A 20,492-nucleotide genomic window follows, 5' to 3' on the forward strand; every position below is an offset into this window, starting at 1 on the left:
CAAAACGCGTGCTAATAAAACGTGAGGACGCTGACAAGGTCATACTCATCGCACTAACACACATTTCCCGACGCTTTTCGCTCTTGCGGTCTCTCATCGAATGATTTCCATTGGAATAACCATAAACCTTGCACACACACACACACACACATAAGAGCTTACAGACACATGCAAGCACACAATAAATATATCAGAGGTGCAGTTCACAATATGCAGCTACTATCTACACACAAACTATGGAAAAAGAGGGTACAGTATAGCGCGAAATGAGCACCGGAGACCATCCAAAAGCTTTTTCCCCTCGGATAAATGCAAACGCGACAGGAGAAAGGGCCAACGCAGGTGTAAGACCCAAATATAAACTTTTACCTCTTTACGTAAGTAACACATATATACCTATATGCAACGAAAGCACGACAAACCTGGTTTTTTATTGGAAGGCTCTGCATAGTTGGTAAGTACAGGATGTGTATGGACGTTTTTTTCGAAAATGTTTTACGAGATATAAAAATAGACATACATATATATATTACTGAGATATAAAAATCTTATATAGATATATATATATATATATACTATATATATACAATATATATATATATATATATATATATATATATATATATATATATATATATATATATTATACATATATATACACACTGTATATTATATAATATATATTATACATGCATATACATTAAACACTGATTGATTATGGCTATTAGCACTGGCGTTACCGACTTTCCACTTAATGGAGGTGGCTCCAGACGGTGTTAGCCTACCTGACTCTCATCACTTAAAATGGGGTTACTAGTCTAATGTTCCTTTCCTCCACTGCATGCCCCTACAACTTTGAACCAACCACCAGGCAACCAGTTCACTGCTTAGGTAAAAAAAATATATATATATAAATGTATACATACATATATATATATATATATATATATATATATATATATATATATATATATATATATATATATATATATAAATTATATGTCTGGTTTTAAATCACGAAAAAGGTAATGATTATACGAGCAAATTTACAGCCACGAAGGAAAAGTGAAACAACTGAGGTGCTAAGTATTTTCGTCTTGTAATGAGACAAGAGTACTTAGCATCTCAATTCTTTCACTTTTCCTTCGTGGCTGTAACTTTGTTCATATATATATATATATATATATATATATATATATATATATATATATATATATATATATATATATATATATATAATATATAATATAAATACACACACACACACACACACACACACACACACACATATATATATATATATATATATATATATATATATATATATATATATATATATATATATATATATATATATGCACACGCGCACACATAGCTTGTACGAGAGAGAGATGTTATGTCAAAAGACTCCAAAATCGAAATAGGTGGGAGACACAAATATGCTCATTCCATATCTAAACTGATCCTTATCTGATTAATTAGCTAACATCAATCTGACGGTGCACGGGGGCGACTTTTAAGCTGCACAAGCGACCTTGTTGCTGACCCCAAAAGAATAATTTCTTTTAATAACTGAGTTCATTAGTACAGCTAACTGAAAGTCCGTCATTCTTAATTTGGGTTCACACGAAACCCGCCATTCTTGCTCCTTGGGTTATGTATACAACAGAACTGTGTTGACTAAACATTGTACTCTCCTGCATTGTTATAAAATATCTGCATTATGTTATCTTTGTTACATGCTCTCCCCACAAACTGTTACCCATCTGTAAGGCGTTCCATCGCCATGTCAAACTTGTCACATGTCTACTTGTTACCCAAATCAAGCCACCTGGTGTTCTTGTTACATGAAGCGTCTTACTTCACCTTGTTATATGAACCATGCCGCAAGGAGCGCGCTTTTAAAACGCCGCAATCTGCTACAATAATTACCTGAACTCTGCTTCCAGTTCAAAAGCCATACAACCAAAGCCACCGCATGTTTTGTTACAAAAACTCATAGAGGCACATGATTCTTCGTTGCATAAAAACTGCCAAGCTGCCATTTTAATTCTAGAAACATACTAGTCCCAACTGAAAAAAAATTATATTAAACAATGATAACAAAAATTTTACTTGGAATCTGATATAATAATGGATTACAAGTTCCCTAAATACTGTAGATGAAAACGACCTGCGTCTGACCCACTTGGGAGAGAATTGCAGATTACGAGAAGGAAATGTGAAATTTAGATAAGGGACCAATAACCAAAGGTTATGATCAAAACAATAATAGCTGACAAATAAATAGAAATAAAAAAGTCAAATAAGGACCAACATGAAAACGGACTGAGAATATCCTAAAAAGGGGACCAGTAACTGAAGAGTATGAGATAATTTTCAATATGAGACCAACAGGGTATGAGTAAGAGAAAATTTAAATTGGGGACCAATAAGTGAACAGCACGAAACAAATGTCAAGAGACGGGTGCGAGACAAAATTAAAACTGGAACCAATAGGAGAAAAAATAAGAATACTTTAAATAGGGGACTTAAAACTGGAACCAATAGGAGAAAAAATGAGAATACTTTAAATAGGGGACCTATAAGTGAAGACCATGAAACAAATTTCAAGAGACCAATAGGAGACGGCCGTGAAATAAATTAAAATTTGGAGACAATAGGAGGAGAAAAAATGAGAACACTTTAAATGGTACCAATAAGTGAAAGGCATGAAACAAATTTAAAGAGACCAACACTAAAATAGTATGAGATCAATTTAAATATGGAACCAATAGCAGAAGAAATGAGAAAACTTTTAATATGGGACGAATAAGTGAAGACCATGAAACAAATTTCAGGAAGAGACCAATACGAGATGGGTGTGAGATAAAGTTAAATATGGAACCAATAAGAGAAAAAATGAGAACACCTTCAATAGGGGACCAACAAGAAAAGAAAAGAACAATTCACATAAGGAGTCAAAAAGCATACGGCAATGAGAACATTATAAATACAAAGCCAAAACGAGAAAGGTATGTCAAAGACGGCATTAATAATAAACAGGAAAGTAAAATAAACGCGCCAAAACTGTGGCGCATCGACTCCTAGCTTCAGCTATCATATAGCCATACTGCACCATAACCTTTCACATATAATCAGAATTTACTATATTCATAAGTTCTGAATAACTTTCGATAAATAAAGCCAAAAAAGTAAGCTCTGGTATTCATTCATATGCTTCACTTTAATTCACAAAGGACACGAACTACATTTCAAATAATCCATGTGATACCACTAAAAACCCCTTAGTCACGTAAATTATATAAAAAAATTTTGATGAATACATAAATTATTACCATACGTTGTAACACATTTAAGCTTTATCCTCTTATTATTATTATATTATTATTATTATTATTATTATTATTATTATTATTATTATTATTATTATTATTAAAACTGGAAGGAGGTTTTCGTGATTAAAGATTACCAAAATGTCTACAAAGCATACAGGAACAAAGTACAAAAAAGACAAAAAATACATACAGCAAGCACAACGCGCCTGATAAAATGACATGCAGCATGTTGTGTGAGTGTGTGCGTTCGCAACCTTGGGCACTGGGAAAACTTCCCATTACGAAGCCCACGAAAATCAAAGAAAAAAATGAGCGGCTGACGAATGAAGATGGTACGAGATTGAAAAGTTGAGTGACTGAGAAGGTAAAATGAAAAATGAACATCAAATGTAAGGCATTACAAAAAAATTTCCTTAACTCTAGAAATCTTAAAAGTAAACAAAACATTATCTTGCAAAACTAGATTTTCTGTTTCTTTGCCGATGTGAATAAACATATGAACCACTTTTAACACTGTAAAACCAAGGAAAATATTTCACTAATACCAAAGTTTTTCATCATTTAGTAGTCACGAAAAGCTAAACCACTTGTCGGAAACACATCTCTGACATGACATGTTTGATACACGTAAAACTTCAGAGAATGACAAACTTTGACCACACCCACCCACCCTCGCATACACACACAATTCACTAAGTTTCATGCTCGATGGACTAGACATCAGAGCACAGAAAATAGGTCCAAATCTTGATCAATGCTCAATGCTGCTCATCAGGAAGGCGAAATCCACAGAATAAGCCACGAACTGGGTCGGCACACTGGTCTCGACCTTTCATATCTGGCCCCGGAAATACGGTTTAAAGCCACAATCCAAACTAGGTCTGAACTCTGCCTGACACACACAGCTAAAATTTTGAAGAGCATTTTTAAGGCGTAACTAAACACTCGAGCCAGTCTCAAGTTACACGTTTTCCAAAACTATGTTCACAGATTCCGTTTTCTTGCATAAGTAACCACCAAAACCAGCTATTTGACCAATTTTGTTATTTATTTTCGATTATCTGTTAAAATACTCAAATTGTTTTGTTCACCTCTAGTTCCAAGACTCAACAAATATTATTCATTACCATTACTCTGCACCAATTGTTATTTTCTCAGGAGCTACTAAAAGTTTGTGTTACTTTGCAGAAATGAAGTCCATACTTCCGATATTTTATCCAATGTCATATGTAATTGAAGTTGTTCGAATTCATCTCCGGTTTATGTTACATAACCAGCAAAATAATCAAATGTTTTTTCCCCATCCTTAATAGCACCAATGGATATTTAGCAACCCGCAGGGGACTCGGACAGAATATACTCAAAACCTGCAAACTCGGTATGCATCGTTCACAAGAAGAGGAGGAAGGGATGAAGAAGAATAAAAAATAAAACTCAGCTCTTATGGAATCATTCCTATTCCTTCTCCTCCTCCTCCTCCTCCTCCCCCACTTACTGTTTCTCTACTCTTCTCTCCTCTTCTCGAACAAAACACGACACACAAATCTCATCCTCTTCTTCTTTTTCTTCCTCTTCCTCTCCACTTGGCACCTTCCCTGTCCCGTTCGCATAGCACATAATTCACTAACAGCAATAAATAACCCCATCACGTGACACTCGTCCAGTCACTTTGAAATAAAGTTCTCCTTCATAGCCGTCGATCATTCCGGCCGCTGCGAAGGCACAAAAATTGAAAAGCACACAAACACACACACGAAAGACGGCAGATTTTTCTAAGAAAACAGTGGGAAGATGGATCCGCGCGAACAACGTCTACAAGTGGCACTGGCGAACAGACCGACCTGGCACCCAAGACTTTTACGCTCCCTTCCCCCCCCCCTCAGAAAGGGAGATTTTACCCTCTTCACTAGCAACCATCCCCCTCCGGAGGCTAAATTCCCCCCTCCCTTTCCCTGCCCCTCAAAAGACTTTGACATGCCAGTCTCCGTTGTTCCTGCCCCTCAAACTTGTTTCATGGCCAGAAGGTGTTTTTGTCAGTTACAGACACACAGACCTTGGCAAATATATATATATATATATATATATATATATATATATATATATATATATATATATATATATATATATATATATATACATAAAACTTGCATGTCATTGGATTCCTTGATACATATAAAATTTTGGAACACGTTATGTCATTGGAGGTTTTCTCCAAGTCTTAATAATAATAATTTAATAATAATAATAATAATAATAATAATAATAATAATAATAATAATAATAATAAAAGAAATTAGTTGCCAAAAAAATTATCTGAACTTGTCTCATACGTGTGACCTGCCTAATAGCTGATTTCTAATAATCCTTTTCACTTATAAAAGAATTATATATATATATATATATATATATATATATATATATATATTTATATATATATATATATATATATATATATATATATATTTATATATATATATATATATATATATATATATATATATATACACACACACATATATACATATATAATTATATATATATGAAGGAGCCAAATTTTGAACAAAACTTAGAGAGAGAGAGAGAGAGAGAGAGAGAGAGAGAGAGAGAGAGAGAGAGAGAGAGAGAGAGAGGCGATTTTGGCCACCACAGAATCTACTTGGCCCGATGCTCCAACATCAACATGGCCACCTAACAATCACCTGACTCCAACAAAATCAGACGATTTCCAAAAACTTCCCAAATTGATCAGGGTTCTCGATGCTGGTCTAATGTTATATCCAAATTCTATGAAATTTAATAAGTGGCAAATTATTGTTACCTGCAGTTCAGTAATTGGTAGAAAGCTGAATACTACAATCTAGTAAAATAAATGGCAGTAGAGAAGTGGTCGCTATATCGAATGATTGAATGATCTACAGGAAAATCTGTGCTCGTGGCGGTAGTAGTAGTAGTAGTAGTAGTAGTAGTAGTAGTAGTAGTAGTAGTAGTAGTAGTAGTAGTAGTACCTTTCGAGGTTACCACTGTGAATGATAAAAGCCCTGACCTGAAAGAAACAATTATACCCATCTAAATTCTTTTCCCTCAAAATCTACGTCCAGAGAAATTACCAATGGGATAAAATTGGAAAAATAAAAAAAAAAAAAAATAGGGAAAACCTTAAAACCTTGCTATACATGGGAAATAAAATAATTCAAACAAAAACACTGACCTTTATGTAAATATCTTATATAAGAACAAGGCAGAGAGAGCGACGGACACTGAACGCCTAAAATAGCGCTGATGAAAAGACAATGGCCCTTGATGATAGGTAATTTTTATCGAGTCCGCATCCATTACGGTATATAAAACTACATTAACTCAGTTATGTCTATTTATTATACAATTTCTTAACGACAGCTTTACTGTCGCAAATACAATTCACCACCACAACAGCGGTACATAACGTGGGATCAGTAACACCAAAGAACTTTCATGCTGAGAGAGAGAGAGAGAGAGAGAGAGAGAGAGAATCCACACCGGAAGTACAATCAAGGTAAAAGTTGAGCTGGACGTTTCAATATTCTCTCTCTTATCAATGCCAAAGAACAGAAGGGAACGTTGGCGTTGCCTGACTCGTCTTGACTGATTGGAGTTTACAGAGATATGGCGATAAGAGTATGGGGAGATCTAGGAGAGTACTGAGCATAGGATCTCTCTCTCTCTCTCTCTCTCTCTCTCTCTCTCTCTCTCTCTCTCTCTCTCTCTCTCTCTTCTCATTCCTTGTAGTTCATCCCTTGATCCCCCAACATCCAGAGAGCCCACGTGTTTTGTGGCCAAGAGAAGCAGCAGTAACAATAGAAGTAGCAACATGCGAGCAACCTTTTCTCATTGTACTGGGTATCACTCTATCGTCCACCCGACCCCCTCTCAGGCAATAGAAAAATATATATATATATATATATATATATATATATAGAGAGAGAGAGAGAGAGAGAGAGAGAGAGAGAGAGAGAGAGAGAGAGAGAGAGAATTATGGTATCTGTTAAGTGTTGACAGAATTGTGGGTCTAGTAGCAATATTAATAATTCTTGATTTAGTGGCTGCTGTCTCTATTTTTTCCTTTGAAGTAACCCGCCCCGTCACCCTTTATAAAGAACCGACTAGTCAAATAATAATAATAATAATAATAATAATAATAATAATAATAATAAGAACGTAACTAAGATGATTTACACACAACAAACTGCAAACCGGGACCAGCCTCCCTCACCAACGGGCCCTATTTAAGCAAACAGAATGAGGGGTACCTTCATAAGAGCTTCAAGACGTATTAAAATCTTATATAATGCCGTGACTGGCTGTCTCGACCCGCTCATTACTGCCGAAATTTTTTAGGTATGCTTATATAATAATATGTTCACCAAAATAAAATATACATTAAAAGACGGACGTCTTCACCAGACTGGTTCAAAGATTTGCACATAGGAAAAAAAAAATAATAAAATGTACAAATAAATCCTAAAGGAACATAACATTTTCAACGCCATCCGAACTAGTGTAAAAAGTGTTTTTATGAAGACGAGAGACAAAGAGTCCTGAATAAATGGGGCACATCACTGTCAAGTCTTGAGTGACAAATTTCGACTGATACACGGCAGATAGGTCTTGGACCCCCTTCCCAGGCAGCAATTCCTCCTTCGCCACACTTAGGTTTCCCTCTTCTTTACCTCACCTCCCGCCATTTGGGATTTCATCTTTTTGTAATGATTTCTTTTGAGGAAGAGATTTCGTTCTGGTTCTTTGATGTGGTCTGGGGGACACGGATTTTCCTTTCAAATTGATTCCCCATTCCTTATTTTCTTCCATTCTAATTCTTTTACCTGCAGTTCTCATTTACATGGGTTTTTTTTTTTTTTTTTTTTTTTGGTGGGGATTCCTTGTGAGATTCCTCCCCCTCCCTCCATCCACCTAGATGGAATTTGAGAGTTATGCGAAGGTACACTGGTAGATGCCCCTCCTTATACCAACCAACCCTTCATCCAAATTTTGAATTACATTTGCGAGTTTTGAGAGGCTGACATTTTTTCCTAATAATCTGCCTCCCTTTAGGAATTGGGAATGCGAGTGCGTCTGAACAAGATTTTTCGGTAGACCCCCTCCATTGCCCACCTCTCCCATTATGGGATTCATTGTGCTTTGGAACAGACACATCTTCCGGGGACCTGCATCCCTATGACTGGAGATATTTTTCAACAGATTCTTGTAAAGAAGTCATGGAAAAGGGGCTGAGGAATTTTTCAATTTGGGAAGGGCCCTTTCTAGCAGATTCTCTTCTGCATAAAATCACTATTCTTGTCGAACCATTTTTCAACATTTTCCTTTTCACGGGCTGATTTCTCTCTCCCAACGAACTACAGTTCGTTCTCTGTATTTTTCGTCACAAATAAATAAATACATTCCTTTCTTGCTTTGGATAAATTGAGAACATTCAAGTTCAAATTTTCATCTCTGAAATCCCTAATTATGAACCACTTCCGTTAATAAATTAAAGGAAACGGAAATTCAATATCAATAATACATTAAGATAATTCACGGCATGAAAAGCAAATTACAGTAATCCTAAAAACCTTTTGAAATCTCAAACATTTGCAAGAAGGAATCAAATTTTGATCCAATAATGAAGTCAACCTGACTCAGGCTGAGTACAAGAAACCATCACACATTTACAGCAATTGAATATCTTAACCTTTGCTTCGACATGGTCCACAATAAACAAGGACAACATACAGTGTGCTCACTGACTAATTAATATGGTAAAATAGCTCCACGACTATAATGATCATAGCCGTTGCAAACACTTGATAATGAATTCTCAGTAAATTCAATCCTACGAGAAAAGATAAGGGACGTGGAAGTCTAACCTGCATACGAAGAAACATTTCGCCAATCCTAAATACTTAATTCTCGACCCTCTTATTTAATTAAAGTCTATACGAACGTTATGAAGACCAATTAAGACCACCACACTGCTTACCAAGAACAACTATAAACCCTCCCACTTATGCAGACCCTCGTAATTATCAGTTATGACTCTTAACAAAAACAATCATTAAGACCCTTTTGATCATCGGGAAGACAACTTAAGACAACATAAACCATTAAAAAGCACAATTAAGACCCCTTACCCCATTAAGAACAACTTAAAGAGACACCCGATCTTATCTGCTACTAACAGACAGCACCTACAACAACAACATGAACCTTCCTTAATTTCAAGTGGTGACAGCCGGGTGGGTTAATTACAGAACGTCAAGTTGGGTCCCAAACTGTTATAACCTGAGTTTAATTACCGGAAGATTTACCAAGAAGATATTACAAAACGGGTCCTCTACAATGCTCTCTCTCTCTCTCTCTCTCTCTCTCTCTCTCTCTCTCTAATAGCAATGGACGATGGCGTCACTTAAACAGAAAACAAGGACTTTTTCAAATTAACAATTCGACGTCTACCGGGAGGATATTCATTAAAAGCTGCAAAAAATAGAATCTATGAAAGAGGTATAGAAAGAAATATTCAAATGAAAAAATTTTACCTACAACAGAAATAATAATAATAATAATAATAATAATAATAATAATAATAATAATAATAATAATAATAATAATAATAATAATAATAATTGTACAATCATGAGGTTAAATCCAGAAAATTACAGAAATATCCTTCCATTCAAACCATCTAATTAAACTACAACAAGGCAAAGCCTACTCCAAAGGCAACATTGCATTCCTGGACTCTGCCAAATACATCGTGTCTGCCATTTTACAAACAAGAAGGCGAGGTGGATGCGTCAGTTACATGAGGAACATTATTATTAATACTACTGTAATCTTGCGCACATTATATATGAACATCAAATATAAGTATATATCATATAAGTGTATATATATATATATATATATATATATATATATATATATATATATATATATATATATATATATATATATACGTTTACATATATATACATTATATATACTGTATAAATATAATGAGTATATATATATTATATGTGTATATATATTATATATATATATTATATATATACATACATGGAAGTGGGTAGTTTTATAAGGTGTTAAAACTTCGGTTATTAACGAACAATTATGGATAAGATTGTATGCCCTCTGCCCCGAGTGCACCCCACAACGAGCAAAACATGGAAAACAAGGGTGCTTTGGATTTTTCAGGAAACGGCCCAAGTAGCAAACTCCCGCTGGATCGATCTCAGACACATGCTTGAGACTGCGAGTCTGGTAACCTCTTGCCAGGGCCAAATGTAAATACGGCCATTAACCCTTTATCCCCTGTCTCTCTTTCAACAACACTACTTTAAAAAAAAAGATAATTAAACACACTTAGGTGAAAGATTTCCTCGCAATACGAAGACCTATTACTCGAATCTGGCATCAGCCACCACCCCCTCTCTCTCAATCAGATTCTAAAACATTCTCTCTCTCTCTCTCTCTCTCATATGTCAATGTAATCCAAGAAATGACACCATCATTCTACGACAAATTCATCTCTCTCCCTCCCTCTCTCTCTGCCTCATGCCCAGGGAGGGCAAACTTGCCAAGTGAACAATCCCAGCCGTTTCCTTAATGGACAGTACGTGCCAAACAGTGCCATGAACTACACCACTAACAACTGCCACAATAACGAAGAGAGCAGGTTAGACCAACAGCCAGTACGTTTATAAAAACTGTAGTAATGACTTTTGTTTCCAGCACAAGGACGTGGTCACACATAACAAGGAGATTCATTTCGAACGAGCTGAGGGAAAATGGTGAAGATGTAAGCAATACAAAAGACAGAAATCAAGGAGAAAAAATAGGAAATCATGATACTAAGAGCAATGAAATTGCCATAGAAGAAGTTTCAGTGGTGTAACTGCTAAGTATAGGTAAAACTGAGGTGAAAAAGTGACTCATGCTTGTGAAAAAAGCCCCTGACACTAAATAGTTGTTTGAGCACCGATCCCCAGGTGAACTCTTACCACAAAGGTCTTCATCTTAATGATACCAATGAAAGGTCAAAATGTCTAACGGTACTGTTAACGTTAATGAACATAAAAAGAAAGAGACAGACGGACAGACATACAGAGAGAGAGAGAGAGAGAGAGAGAGAGAGAGAGAGAGAGAGAGAGGGGGGTGTAGTCTAGGGCAAGAGTATTGTAGCGGAAGCTGGCAGCCTAGACAGTAACATCTGAAAGCTAAGGCGGTAGCAGCAGCAGCAGCAGCAGCAGCAGCAGCAGCAGCAGCAGCAACGAGAGCTGCCTATGTTGCTGCCGGCAGTGAAATAACGCGCTGGCCGTGGCTACTTGATGACGAAGTGCCCTGCCAACACCCACCAACCAAAGCCTACCGCACACCGCCCATTTCAAACTGCCAAAGACCAATAGGTATTACTGCACAAGGCATTCACACTGACGACTAGTCACTGCATTTCTTTAACGTGATTATTATTATTATTATTATTATTATTCAACCGAACAAAATAACGTACATATACATAAGATGAGCCTGCATATTTGCGTAAGGGGTAATGGTGGTGAAGGCCAACTGTTGGTTGGACGACGGCAGGTTAGACGTGACATGAACTAGCCACAGACTATTGTTGTTACAAATGTCAAAAGTAAATATATGGATACACAGTGAATTTTACTATACAGAAATGACCAAATATCTTATCATCAGCATTATGATCATATCAATGATATTCCCATATCATGTCATACCATTATTATTCAAAATTTGTAAACATTAATACAAAACGAGTCAAAAGAGCATTTCGCTGTATAAAACAAACTCTAACATAGAAGAATACGCAGTTAATAAGGGAGAGGTAATAACCAAGAAAATGAAAGTTCCACACACATGAGCGAATCAAGTAGAGACATTTTTCATAAATAAATCGTAGATGACAACATTTTGGGGATAGCCGAGTTTTTGTTTCATCCACGTGTTTGTCGATTGGTCTTTATTTACTTTTCATCTCCGCTCTGTTATCCATTTGCTTTGCATGGTACTGGCCCTTCAGTCTGAGTAATCAAATATACTTTAGGGTTTTCGCAACATGTAAGATATTTTCGTAGCTTCTCTCTAGCGAATCCCGCAGGTTTTCGATAATGATAATAACGCTACCGAGCGGAACGTTCTTTACACACGGCATAAAGAATGATAGACTTTCTTCTCTTTGATTCACATGATTACACTCCTAGTTAAAACCTTCCTCCTCTTCAGTGTTAAAATTTTCATATACTGTGAAATTAGGTAGGAAGAGCCACTACTTGAATAGATGAGCGCCAAAGAAAGTCAGATGCCGCTGGCACACAACCTCACGTGACATTCACTGAAATATGTGAATGACATTCGGCGTCTGCGGTGAACGAGGATGGGTCACAATAAGGCCAAAAATGCCCTCCACAAAATCTACACCACTGAGCAATTCAATCTCCCTTTCAACCAATCTAAGACAACCCCACCCCCTCCCCTTCATTCTCCTGTCACCATTCATCGACAATGGACTTACTAACTTCTAATATCCCCCTCCCCCTAAACCAGCAACCTTCCCCTTCCCGAATCAAGCGTCAGGGGCGAGACATACCCTAGAGACATCATATCCTCATGCCATTCCCCTTCAGTATTTCCCCATTCCATAGCCACGTGATGGGATGTCACACCCCTTGTTACTGTTTTCTTTTATGGCCTGGTGGGCAACAGTTCTCTCCCCAGACGCAAACAATAAGTGTTGCCTCTTCGGGTCGAAACTGTCTCATTCTATGCGAGGGAAAGGCGCTGATGATTACTGAATAATGAGATTATCATTAACAAGAAAATAAAACAGCATTATAATACTGAAAGTCACAAAGTAATTGTCAAATTTCGAGAATGACAGAGAGAGCGAGAGAGAAAAAGATAATTATATTTACTGCCATTGTACTCAAACCCTAAGGTATAGAGCAGCGACGGTACATCGGCTATCTCCGAAACTCGACAGACACCTCCGAAGGGCATATTTGGGTCGTCTTATGACTGAAGTTGTTCTGTAAGTTATTCTCATCACTGACGATGTGATTTATATTTTTTCATTATCGATTGCTATATTCTCCCACCCTCTCTAAACAATACGAATTAAATATCTTGTACTTGCAAAGGATCTATAACCCACTCACGCGTGCTCTAAATTTACACTGCTATCGTTCCTTACACAGCGGATTTTCATTAGTTTCTGAAGCTTGATGTGTTTTTTTTGGGGAGGGAGGGGGGGGGGACTTCATACCTATGCTAAAGAAGCTGGAGGTCGTTAAATTTTTAGAATTTTCGTTTCTTGGTTACTTAGCAAAAGTACGCAAAAAATTTTGCGTAGATTTTTTGAAAACTGACCAAAGGTGGGCCTCATGACTAGCAGAGAGAGAGAGAGAGAGAGAGAGAGAGAGAGAGAGAGAGAGAGAGAGAGAGAGAGAGAGAGAGAGAGAAAGATTAATCTGCCTTGGTGGAGGTTTGCAGTCTCCGAATGCTCTTGTCTATTTATTTGATAGTTTTCATTCTATCACTAGAAGCTTTTTCCTCATTATTTAATAATACTCGCTACCAGGACCTTGATTCCTGATAAATTAAGAATTTTGTACAGTACAAAAAAAGCACATATATTTCAAGCAACCACATTCTATTTCTTAATCAACACTGAATTTTCAACAATAATAAAGTATTGAGGAGTTATGAGACCCTAATAAAATAATAAAATCAACACCTTATCTAAAATCGCCATTCCTGGTCAAAGATAGGGACGTTAGACGAGGCGATCGGAAACTAGTCAGTTACACTAGTATCGGCAGTCATCTGTTCTTACTGTAGAAAAGGTCTCCCAGCACGTTTTACTCAACGTTCGATCGTCCCTTACGCTGACAGGGTTTTCCTATCTTTTGTCATCTCTCCGAGGAAAACCCATTTTCTTATTTTCTTTTTCAGTGCCGTGAGTTACAGGTACTTTACTTGAGAAGAGTGTTTTCCTTTCGTCTGTGAGCCGTTTTCCACAAGCGTTATCTTTATAAGCCAGCCTCCGCGCATTCAGCAAGCCATTTCGTTAACAAACCAATGAAGGCCTTCAGTAGCGACTTTGAGAAGATACGCAATTTTCATTGAAAGGCTTTTCTGTAACAGGTTTTTCCTTTTTTTATTCGTGTTTACGTAATAAATCTAAAACTGTGTTTTGATAGTAAACCATTTACCTTTTAAACAGCTATTTTTTCATAAGCCACTTTCGTCAGAGAGACTGGGCTCTAACAGAGAGAGAGAGAGAGAGAGAGAGAGAGAGAGAGAGAGAGAGAGAGAGAGAGAGAGAATACCGCATTCATTCTCTGGTTCCTCAATCAAGGATGAATTCCTGTTATACTTACATCCACTCTTGGATTTTCCTTTTTGAATCAACACCCATACCGATGCTTTGAGTATTAACAAGTATGCCTAACATGAAAGATCCAAAATCAAGGACAGTCATCAACAGCACAAAATTCGGAAATGAGGCATCCTAATCAAATCAGGGGGGAAAAGGTCTTGCATTTAAAACTACATAACCGAAAGAGAGAGAGAGAGAGAAGGTGGGGGCTATGAAACTGTGACATGTGAATATATCAAAGCTATTCCAAGTCATACAGACTACACAAAACTTAAAACTTCCTAAACATTATATTTGAATATAAAAACTAAGACTCGCACATTCCGAATGGCTGCACGATGAGGTCTGGTACGGCTAAAATTAAAATTCCATTTTGCACATTATTAACACCCTGTCACTTCTACGCCTCTGAATACCGTTTGGTACAACAGTAAAAGTCACGTTTTACCAAAAAACATTCTAGCTTCCCAAAATTTCTAAACACTGCCCAATTAAAACTGCACTAAGGTCTTTGGACACCTAGCAGACATGTTTTGAAAAAATAAACCTTGGTTTTGCTGAAGAAAGGGAGAAATGGCTAAAGATCAGTGGTCACCCGGCAAAATCTCTGCCGCATACCATTCAACCTCCGAAAGAGAGCCTCCGCTTAGAACACACACAAACGAACTAACAAATCACGGCAGTCACCAACACCACCGATTCCACAGGCGGGATCTCAAGTTCTCCATTAATATCACTGTAGAGTGTCCTCATGGTTCTCCAAACAGGATCACTTAAGCCAGTCCGTAGTTAACGAGATCGCTTTAGTCAAGTCTGTATAGTTCTCAAGGAATATCGCTAAAGACACTTTGCGTCCGTTCATCAAGTTCACAATCAAGTCTGCCGTTCACCAACAAGATTACAAACGTGTCTTTCTAGTTCTCCAACAAGAAGGAATACACAGTGCACCAACCCTTATCTGGACTATCGTTTCCTTCAGTTCTACCTCTCAATCTAAAAAAATTGCATATACATACATATACACAAACACACATACATGCATATATACACACACGTGTGTGTATATATAAACATATATATACACAAAAATTGCTGAATTCTATCATTCTTAAACAAGATCATAAAAATGACAATATAAGCTAAAAACTAAAAATATTCTCTCATAAAATTGACAATATAGGCTAAAAACTAAAAAATATTTCTCTCTCTCTCTCTCTCTCTGAAAATGAGCTCTTTTAAATAAACAACCACTTTACACATTACGTGAGCGCGCGTGCGCACACATACTGTATATATACTAGCTGACCAACCCAGCGCTGCCTGGGAAAACTCTGACAACCGATCCACTCTCTCTCTCCTCCCTAACACCACCTCTACTCTCTCACTTCCTCTCCCTTTCCTGTTAACAGAATTGCTTCAATTATGTTGCCCAACATTTTTTATATTTTATATTCCACCCCTTCTCACCCCTCATTCCTGTCGGGCCTGAACTTGGACTTAAAGGGCATCTCAGCAACCTCCAAAACTATGGATTAGACACTAATATCTGTCATTTTTGACATTTTATTTTTCACCCCTTCTCACCCACCTGCTTTCTTATCAGGGCTGAACTTAGACTTAAGGGCATCGGAGTGTCACTATTCATCTCGGTGACCTCACAAACTATGGATTGGACACTAATATCTGTCGTTTTTGGTTATTTTTTACATGTTACCACCTTTCCACCCCCACCCCCTTTGGTGCCAGTGATGTCTTACACCCCCGCAGTATCCTTTTCCATAAAGTAAGTCATATGTATACTGATATAAGGTATAAATTCATACAGTTTATTTAGTTACTAAGTCAACTGGCAGAAGCAGCCCGTTTCAGGGAAGCCCTTCCCACCCCAACCCCTCTAGTGCCCTTTGTTACTAGTGATGATGTCTTACCCCCACAGTACTCTTTTTGAGAAAATAAGTCATATGTATATCAAGTTTGGTTAAAATTGCTCCATGCGTTTCAGAGTTATGCTGGAACATACACACACACACATCCATTTGTATATATATAGGTGTGTATACCTGACTCACAAAAAATATGGAACATGATTAATGTATAAATAAAGGCAAATGCCACGAAGGAAAAATGAAACAATGGAGTGGTTGCTAGGCCTTTTGACACAATGGTCCTCTCCTAGCAGATTGATGAAAATATAAAGATAGGTTTATAAGAAAGCTCGTATATCTGACAGATGACATACAGATATCCCTGAGGATGGGGAATATAAGGAACAGATGTACCTGGAATCCAACACAGTTGAAGAATTAGTGGACCTACCAAACCAAAGGTAAATCTTTGAGAGGTTTCACAAAGGATTAGGTCCAACTGGCTCAAAAGGGAGAAGTCAATTGAAGGATTATACAGGGGAAGAGACTAACCATCAAAAATCACCTAGGAATGAATGAGCTGATTACATATTAATAACAATACAACATATTTTCTCCTTTGGGTAAACAATAAAAATTTTTGCAAAATGAGCATTTTCAAAAAAAACTATTAAACATACAAATACATAGAAAACATATACAAGGTAACTAGTTAGTAATTAAGTTAGTGATTTTATCTTTACGGTCATTCCTGGTCATTTTACTAATACGGGGTCCAAATAATAAATGCCAGGGCTAACGTTCAAATTACAGCTGGAAGTAAGCTGTATAATTGCAGATTCTAAAAGATTTCGTGAAGAGAAATCACTAAACTGTTAGTCCAATTGATCCTGTGCAATATTCATTCATTCATGTGAAAACTCACAAAGGCTAGCAACCACTCCATTGTTTCACTCTTTCCTTTGTGGCATTTGTTTTATCATACATATAGTGTGTGTGTGTATCTATAAGCATACATACATATACAAATGAATTTTTTTACCTGTGCATGCATGAGGTTTTCATATTCGCAAATATTAAGCCACAAACAGTTTAAAATCCAATTCACTATACCTACGGAATAACTCACACCTAAGGGAAATTAAAATTGATAAGTAAAACGTCCCCGGCATGATTCGAACCGTTGCCTGTCTAGGAAAAACGATAGACAGTGACTTTGGGCACAGTATCGGTTTGACAATGTATAGTGCTGGAAGATATAAAATGAAAAAAAAAATTATAAAATTAAAGTAAACATTGGAATTGTATTACCAAACAATATTCTTCAGAATGTACTAACACAAATATAAAAAAAATACGTCTCACAGATGAATAACATGTAAAAAAGTAATTATCTGTAATCGACAACAATGTGTCCATAATTTCTTTCACAAACTGATCCCAACAAAATGTCTAAATAAATACGAATAACGAAATGCATTATAAAAATGTCTCAATTCACATTCGTACACTAATACAAGAAGTTCCAGTTCCATGACGCCAACATAATAATAATAATAATAATAATAATAATAATAATAATAATAATAATAATAATAATAATAATAATAATAATAATAATAATAATATGCAGAAACAACACAAATGCATCTCAACCCAACGACCTCCCGGCTAAGAAGCCATTGAATAAGAGCAAAAACTAAAACGAAGCTGAAAAAAAAATGAACGAAGGGAAAAGCCTCAACGCAGCCAGGCAGCTCGTCCAACAAAAACCCATCACCTCCTTCACAAACATCACGCCCACAGTACATGTGATTCACGCCCGCACATTTAGAAGAAGATGACTCACCCGTAACATTCTTCCATAAGCGGGACGCCTTATCTCGGGGCATCATCATCTCTGGTGACGTCATTGTCAACGGAGACATCAAAATGCTTGACATCAATATCTCTTAGAGATCAAGCACCACCTACTCCTCCTCCTCCTCCTCCCCTCCTCACCTCCTCAAGGTGCGCTGAGGCAGAGGCACTCAAGGTTCACCCGTCCCTTCACCCACCCGGCCACCTCCTACATACGTCATCTGCTCTCCCGTGGCATGTGCTATCCTCGCTCCAACCACCCGTGCAACTTCCATCTCTTCAACACCCCATGTCCATCTTCACATCAGCTCCGTCCTACTCATAATTTGCGTGAGTTCATATATATATATATATATATATATATATATATATATATATATATATATATATATATATATATATATATATATATATATATATATATATATATATATATATATATATATGTATATATATATATATATATATATATATGTATATGTATATTATATATATATATATATATATATATATATATATAGATATATATATATATATATATATATATATATATATATATATATATATATATATATATATATATATATATATATATATATATATATATATAGATATATATATAGATATATATATATATATATATATATATATATATATATATATATATATATATATATATATATATATATATATATATATGAACATGGTATAGGTATGTTGATGACATAATTTGTGTATGGCCAGGAACGAAGATGTAAATAACTTTTTTTCCCCAAGTTAAATCAATTAGTACCATCAATTAAATTCACTATGGAAATGGAAAATGATGGGTGCTTACCCTTTTTGGATGTCCTCATACGAAGAAATAGTAGTGGGTTTAAATATAGTGTGTATAGAAATCCCACTAATATTTCTTCCTATGTGCATTTCTACTCCGGACAAAGCAATAAGGTTAAAAAATCAGTGTTTTCATCTGTGTTTTTAAGAGCATTACGTGTAAGTAGCCGTGAATATATTGATGAGGAAATAGATAAGATTAGGAATGCAGGCAAGAAACTGAAATATCCTGACAGTATATTAAACAGTTCATTTGAAGCGGCAAAAAAGACTATGTATGAAAACCAAAAAGAACCTTACTACACAAAAAATTTGCTTGTACTGCCTTATAATAATAATATGAAAGATATCCCCCATCTTCTCAAGAATTTTGGTGTTAATGTCGCATTTAAGAACAATAAAACAATGAAACATGCACTTATCAAGAACTCCCCCGACAATACTAAGGGGTGTGTATATTCCATGTAAGTCTTGTGACAGCTTTTATATTGGACAAATGAGTAAAGCACTGGAAAAGAAAATAGAAGGTTAAGAAATGTGTGTGATATGCACAGGGGAATAGTGGTATTTTTGTGCATGTTAGTGAGAAAAATCATGCTATCAACTGGGAAGGGGCAAAAAGGATTGTATATTCTAATAACGCACTGGAAAGGAATATCACTGAATCTAGCTCTATAAAAGAAAGTTACAGCCATAATATGAATATCTGTCAAGGGATGTATAAATTTGATCCTTTAATATCAAAAGAGATGTATGAAAATAAGATTAACATATTTGTAAACACAGCGCAGGGGCAGCAGTGCTAATGAGTTTTCCAAACTCAGCCTTCCTGACACCTGTCAGGGGTGGATCTGATGTCGCCTATGGTCGGTATGTTTATCAGTATTGTCCCCTGAGAATATATTGTGATTTTTAGCCAAATGAGTTTTGAATGCCACTCCTACCTTAACACCAGCCTGTGGGTGGATATGTAGTCTCTAACGGTTGTGTATGTTCGTCAGTACTGTTCCTGTATTATATATATTTGTGACTTCTATTATTCTGTAACAGTCCTTCGGCAACGGCTTGGAAATACAGTCGAAACTGGTCAGGACCAGTCTTATTTTTCACCTGTAGTAATGTGTGATAAGTGAATCACGTACAAAACATATATATATA

General features: G+C 36.2%; 1 protein-coding gene across 22 annotated transcripts in view; it reads right to left on the reverse strand.

Moving 5' to 3' along the window:
- The window catches only part of Pkn (serine/threonine-protein kinase N), a 733,150-nt gene that overhangs the window by 351,146 nt on the left and 361,512 nt on the right, over positions 1–20,492 (reverse strand). Inside the window, exon 1 of one of the 22 annotated variants that reach the window (XM_067091591.1) lies at positions 5,091–5,171. The exons of 20 other annotated variants lie outside the window; for them this stretch is intronic. The gene's annotated coding sequence lies outside the window, so the exon portion shown is untranslated. Of the gene's footprint in view, positions 1–4,833; positions 5,172–20,492 lie in introns of those variants that run through there. One more of the 22 variants, XM_067091592.1, reaches the window with a different exon arrangement.

This window comes from Macrobrachium rosenbergii, chromosome 48 (assembly GCF_040412425.1).
Source record: "Macrobrachium rosenbergii isolate ZJJX-2024 chromosome 48, ASM4041242v1, whole genome shotgun sequence".
Classification (NCBI taxonomy): domain Eukaryota; kingdom Metazoa; phylum Arthropoda; class Malacostraca; order Decapoda; family Palaemonidae; genus Macrobrachium; species Macrobrachium rosenbergii.